The sequence below is a fragment of the Oncorhynchus tshawytscha genome, linkage group LG01 (genome assembly GCF_018296145.1).
Source record: "Oncorhynchus tshawytscha isolate Ot180627B linkage group LG01, Otsh_v2.0, whole genome shotgun sequence".
In the NCBI taxonomy this organism is placed as follows: Eukaryota; Metazoa; Chordata; class Actinopteri; order Salmoniformes; family Salmonidae; genus Oncorhynchus; species Oncorhynchus tshawytscha.
The window spans coordinates 24,581,758-24,587,581 of record NC_056429.1 but is presented as its reverse complement, the minus strand read 5'-3'; the positions used below and the strand labels follow the sequence as shown (position 1 = coordinate 24,587,581).

Sequence of the window (5,824 nt, the reverse complement as noted above, 5' to 3'; positions counted from 1 at the left end):
TGCGGTCATCCCCCTCTTCAAAGGGGGACACTCTTGACCCAAACTGCTACAGACCTATATCTATCCTACCGTGCCTTTCTAAGGTCTTCGAAAGCCAAGTCAACAAACAGACTACCGACCATTTCGAATCTCACCATACCTTCTCTGCTATGCAATCTGGTTTCAGAGCTGGTCATGGGTGCACCTCAGCCACGCTCAAGGTCCTAAACGATATCTTAACCGCCATCGATAAGAAACATTACTGTGCAGCCGTATTCATTGATCTGGCCAAGGCTTTCGACTCTGTCAATCACCACATCCTCATCGGCAGACTCGACAGCCTTGGTTTCTCAAATGATTGCCTCGCCTGGTTCACCAACTACTTCTCTGATAGAGTTCAGTGTGTCAAATCGGAGGGTCTGCTGTCCGGACCTCTGGCAGTCTCTATGGGGGTGCCACAGGGTGCAATTCTTGGACCGACTCTCTTCTCTGTATACATCAATGAGGTCGCTCTTATCTGCTGGTGAGTCTCTGATCCACCTCTACGCAGACGACACCATTCTGTATACTTCCGGCCCTTCTTTGGACACTGTGTTAACAACCCTCCAGGCAAGCTTCAATGCCATACAACTCTCCTTCCGTGGCCTCCAATTGCTCTTAAATACAAGTAAAACTAAATGCATGCTCTTCAACCGATCGCTACCTGCACCTAACCGCCTGTCCAACATCACTACTCTGGACGGCTCTGACTTAGAATACGTGGACAACTACAAATACTTAGGTGTCTGGTTAGACTGTAAACTCTCCTTCCAGACCCATATCAAACATCTCCAATCCAAAGTTAAATCTAGAATTGGCTTCCTATTTCGCAACAAAGCATCCTTCACTCATGCTGCCAAACATACCCTTGTAAAACTGACCATCCTACCAATCCTCGACTTTGGCGATGTCATTTACAAAATAGCCTCCAATACCCTACTCAACAAATTGGATGCAGTCTATCACAGTGCAATCCGTTTTGTCACCAAAGCCCCATATACTACCCACCATTGCGACCTGTACACTCTCGTTGGCTGGCCCTCGCTTCATACTCGTCGCCAAACCCACTGGCTCCATGTCATCTACAAGACCCTGCTAGGTAAAGTCCCCCCTTATCTCAGCTCGCTGGTCACCATAGCATCTCCCACCTGTAGCACACGCTCCAGCAGGTATATCTCTCTAGTCACCCCCAAAACCAATTCTTTCTTTGGCCGCCTCTCCTTCCAGTTCTCTGCTGCCAATGACTGGAACGAACTACAAAAATCTCTGAAACTGGAAACACTTATCTCCCTCACTAGCTTTAAGCACCAACTGTCAGAGCAGCTCACAGATTACTGCACCTGTACATAGCCCACCTATAATTTAGCCCAAACAACTACCTCTTTCCCAACTGTATTTAATTTTAATTTATTTATTTATTTTGCTCCTTTGCACCCCATTATTTTTATTTCTACTTTGCACATTCTTCCATTGCAAAACTACCATTCCAGTGTTTTACTTGCTATATTGTATTTACTTTGCCACCATGGCCTTTTTTGCCTTTACCTCCCTTCTCACCTCATTTGCTCACATTGTATATAGACTTGTTTATACTGTATTATTGACTGTATGTTTGTTTTACTCCATGTGTAACTCTGTGTCATTGTATCTGTCGAACTGCTTTGCTTTATCTTGGCCAGGTCACAATTGTAAATGAGAACTTGTTCTCAACTTGCCTACCTGGTTAAATAAAGGTAAAATAAAATAAATAAAAAACCTTGTTGTCAAGAGACTGGACATTGGCGAGTAGAATGGTAGGGAGTGGTGCGGGGTGTACCCGTCTCCGGAGCCTGACCAGAAGACCGCTTTGTTTGCCCCTTTTACGGCGACGTTGTTTAGGTTCGCCGGCTGGGATCCGATCCATTGTCCTGGGTTGGAAGGCAAAACACAGGATCCGCTTCAGGAAAGTCATATTCCTGGTCGTAATGACGGTGAGTTGACGTTGCTCTTATATTCAGTAGTTCCTCCCGACTGTATGTAATGAAACCTAAGATTACCTGGGTTACCAATGTAAGAAATAACACATTAAAAAAAATACCGCATAGTTTCCTAGGAACGCGAAGCGAGGCGGCCATCTCTCTCGGCGCCGGAAGCAGAGCTGTTGCCAGAGAATTTAATGTTAATTTCTCTAATTTGGCGGTACGTCTAACTGGCTTCACAACCGCAGATCACGTATAACCACAACAGCCCAGGACCTCCACATCTGGCTTCTTCACCTGTGGGATCGTCTGAGACTAGCCACCCGGACAGCTGATGAAACTGTGGGTTTGCGCAACCGAAGAATTTCTGCACAAACTGTCAGAAACCGTCTCAGGGAAGTCATCTGCGCGCTCGTCGTCCTCACCAGGGTCTTGACCTGACTGCAGTTCGGAGTCGTAACCGACTGCAGTGGGAAAATGCTCACCTTCTATGGCCACTGGCACACTGGAGATGTGTGCTCTTTTCTGATCCACGCCCCTACCTTTTTTAAGGTATATTTGACCAACAGATGCATATCTGTATTCCCAGTCATGTGAAATCCACAGATTAGGGCCTAATGAAATTATTTCAATTGACAGATTTACTTAAATGAACTGTTAGTCAGTAAAATCTTTGAAATTGTTGCATGTTACGTTTAATATTTTTGTTCAGTGTACACTATAAGGCACTATAAGGACATGTACCTTTGTCTCACAAAGTAACAATTCCATGATACTTCATCAGCCGTTTCATCCTGACACTGAACCTTTACTAACTCTGATAAAGTTCTGGCCGGGTTTTCTAACTAATTCATATTCCCGTCCATATCAAACCATCAGTTAACCTGTAGCTGTTTGTGTGTCTGTCCATATTTACCTTCCTCCTCTAGGGGATCAAAGTATATAAGAGAGGTGACAAGGGTGACCCAGGATTTAAAGGGGACCAGGTGAGTGGACATTAGGCACATGGCTAACATTACTACATGTATTAGTTGCTTCATTTTATGTGACCCCACTCTCCTGTCAGACATGACAGTTCTGTTTATTTGCTTGCACCTGTTAGCATTTTACCTCCTTCCATCCCCTCACCTGTGCCTCCAGGTAAATGAGGCTTTAAAGGCAGAGGATGGGCATCAGGGCTGCTGGGTAATGTTGGACCAGTGGGCACCCCTGGATTTCCTGGAACCAGAGTAAGTAGAACCTCTTTGATCTGGTCACTGTAATGGGATGGGATGAATTATTATTACACCTGTTCAGATCACCATATCCTGGTGTAATGGTAATTTACCCATCTGTTTTAGGGTTATGATGGAATAATTGGGGTGAATGGTAAGCAAGGAAAAGATGGGCCAAAGGTGAGAGCAGTCTGGAAGTGAAGCTAGCATACTTTACCTTGTAGTGATCCAGATTGACTCTTGTATATTCATTATCTGTCTTTGCAGGGTGACAGAGGTCCTACCGGTGGAGAAAGCATTGATAGACCTAGAGGCGATAAGGTACTGAAAATTGTTTGCGCTTACTTTTGACATTCATTTGTGGAGTCATTTTGAATATCGTACTTGTTTAGAATTGTTGTGTGAGACGTACTGATGTTTTTTGTGGGCAGGGGGGTTTCACGGGGTGGAGATGGTCGAGGGGAATTTTCTAGTTTGCCAGGCCCTTTTGTAAGTGGAAATAGTCTGTTTAATTTGATGGATCATTCTTATCTGACTGTGGCTCAATGTGTCTGTCTTGTCCACAGGGAGAGATTGGGAAATCAGGAAAGAGAGGAGCTGAAGGAGACCTGGTATTAAGGTTCATGTGTAACTACTCGTCTTATTCTGTCTATACAGCTTCCTGTCATTGTCTCAGTAGAAGAAAAAAAATCACCATCAATCCTATTTTTGGTGAAGAATTGACCTGATATTACAATTGAGATATCCAGACCTCCAGTTGTTTTCCTGTCAGTATGTTTGAGGTATTGTATTTTCATCTGACCCTTGGATTTGAATCACACAGGGGAGGCCAGGAATTCCAGGACTCACTGGACTAAAAGGGCTGAAGGTGAAACTTTTACTTCAGGGTGCAGTCTTGCCACACTTGGACGTGCTGATATTACCAATAGAGGGCCAGAATTCAAGTGAAAACTCGAGAAAAATGGAATGGAATGGAACAGGTCTTTCTTCACTTAGGGACTTCCAAGGCCATCTTGGGGGTAGGGGACTGGATGGAACACATGGACCCCATTGTATCCCATTGTCCTGTGCCAGAGATGGTCCTGTGTCTAATATACTCAGAGGTGTCACACACATACTGTATGTGGTTTGACCATGATCCCTGCCCTCTAGGGACCCATCGGAGGAACTGCATCTGACGGGAATTCCGGATCTACCAGACTAAGGGTAATATTTCACAGTTCAGATGTTTCTTTTGCTGTTATATGTCTTTTCAGGCTCTTTGGCACTCCTAACGCTTATACTTCCCACTGGGCACAGACATCAATTCAAAATTCCATGATTCAATGTAATTTAATTGAAATTAAATGGAAACAACATTGATTCAATTAGTGTGTGCCTAGTGGCTTGTGATATACAGTGCATTTGGAAAGTATTCAGACCCCTTGACTTTTTCCACATTTTCTTATGTTACAGCCTTATTCTCAAATGGATTAAATAGTTGTTTTTCCTCATCAATCTACACACAACACCCCATAATGACAAAGCAAAAACATTTTTTTTTTTTTTTTTTTTTTTTTACAAATGTATTAAATATATGTGTATTGGAAATATCACATTTTCATAAGTATTCAGACCCTTTACTCAGTACTTTGTTGAAGCATCTGTGGCAGTGATTACAGCCTTGAGTCTTCTTGGGTATGACACTCCAAGTTTGGCATATTATTTGGGGAGTTTCTCCAATTCTTCTTTGCAGATCCTCTCAAGCTCTGTCAGGTTGGATGGGGAGCGTCGCTGCACAGCTATTTCCGATTGGGTTCAAGTCCAGGCTCTGGCTGGGCCACTCAAGGACATTCAGAGACTTGTCCCAAAGCGACTCCTGCGTTGTCTTGGCTGTGGGCTTAGGGTCATGGTCCTGTTGAAAGGTGAACCTTAGCCCCAGTCTGAGGTCCTGAGCACTCTGGAGCAGGCTTTCATCAAGGATCTTTCTGTACTTTGCTCCGTTCATCTTTCACTTGATCCTGAGTAGTCTCCCCGCCATCCATAGGGATGGTCCCAGGTGTCCTCCAGACGTGATGCTTGGCATTCAGGCCAAAGAGTTCAATCTTGGTTTCATCAGACCAGAGAATCTTTGCTTCTCATGGTCTGAGAGTCCTTTAGGTGCCTTTTGGCAAACTCCAAGCGGGCTGTCATGTGCCTTTTACTGAGGAGAGGCTTTCATCTGGCCACTCTACCATAAAGGCCTGATTGATGGAGTGCTGTAGAGATGGTTGTCCTTCTGGAAGGTTCTCCCATCTCCACAGAGAAACTCTGGAGCTCTGTCAGAGTGACCATCGGGTTCTTGGTCACCTCCCTGACCAAGGCCCTACTCCCGCGATTGCTTATTTTGGCCGGGCGGCTAGCTCTAGGAAGAGTCTTGGTGGTTCCAAACTTCTTCCATTTAAGAATGATGGAGGCCACTGTGTCCTTGGGAACCTTCAATGGTGCAGAAATGTTTTGGTACCCTTCCGCAGATCTGTGCCTCGACACGATCATGTCTCGGAGCTCTACGGACAACTCCTTTGACCTCATGGCTTGGTTTTTGCACTGACATTCACTGTCAACTGCGGGACCTTTCCAAATGATGTGCAATCAATTGAATTTGCCACAGGTGGA

The 5,824-nt window shown here is 44.7% G+C and overlaps 1 long non-coding RNA gene across 5 annotated transcripts; it reads left to right on the top strand.

The window, feature by feature from the left end:
• Nucleotides 1-2,847: 2,847 nt before the first annotated feature.
• LOC112228459 lies at nt 2,848-4,631 on the top strand. 5 transcript variants are annotated; one of them, XR_002950120.2, is made up of 7 exons: nt 2,848-2,962; nt 3,117-3,205; nt 3,317-3,370; nt 3,458-3,511; nt 3,757-3,817; nt 4,014-4,209; nt 4,343-4,631. It is a non-coding gene; the product is annotated as an uncharacterized LOC112228459 (long non-coding RNA). The 5 variants fall into 5 exon arrangements; XR_006084315.1 differs by having other exon boundaries at nt 3,757-3,801; nt 4,014-4,631; XR_002950096.2 differs by having other exon boundaries at nt 3,757-3,809; nt 4,014-4,631.
• The last annotated feature ends 1,193 nt before the right edge of the window (nt 4,632-5,824 follow it).